The sequence below is a fragment of the Galeopterus variegatus genome, unplaced genomic scaffold, assembly GCF_000696425.1.
Source record: "Galeopterus variegatus unplaced genomic scaffold, G_variegatus-3.0.2 Scaffold302, whole genome shotgun sequence".
NCBI lineage: Eukaryota > Metazoa > Chordata > Mammalia > Dermoptera > Cynocephalidae > Galeopterus > Galeopterus variegatus.
The window spans coordinates 2,518-3,159 of NW_007726413.1; positions in this window are offsets into that span (position 1 = coordinate 2,518).

A 642-nucleotide genomic window follows, 5' to 3' on the forward strand; every position below is an offset into this window, starting at 1 on the left:
TGTAAAACATATCAGTTTAAGCATTATTAATGAGAATTCTTTGATTCTGTTTTAGAATGTTCGTACAATGATTGCCTTTCAAGAAACTCAATGTTAGATGTCAACTTGGGTCGTAGGGCTGTAGTATTTACAAGTCGAAATGTCAAATCTAGCTCACACGTGAATGGAGTAACGAGATTTGGTAAAGAATATGTGGAATGATGTAGCGGACATCTACTATTCCAGAAACATGACGGTGGGATCAAGATGGGGGAGAGACTAATTGCTATTTAAGAATAAAATCGTTCATTCAGCACGTGTTCTCAGTACTTATTCTGAGCCAGGCACAGCACAAAGCTCCAGAGAGATGTTGGTGAAAAGCCATAGCCCCCGTTCTCGGGGCACCTCCATCCAGCAGGCACACAGAGCAGTGTGTGGATGGTTAGCACGCCGGGCAGCAATGCCAAGATGGCAGGGAAGTCAGGGACATCTTCCAGGATGGCACAGGGATGGGACGGGTTGGGGGGCATTCCAGGCATCAAAAACAGCATGGGCAAAGGCTCAGAGGACGGGAGTGTGGCCTCCTAGAGGCTGGCCAGTGCCTCCCTTTGGTGGGGTCATTGAGATTGAGGTGGGAGCTTTGAAGCTTGGCAGGTCAGCAGG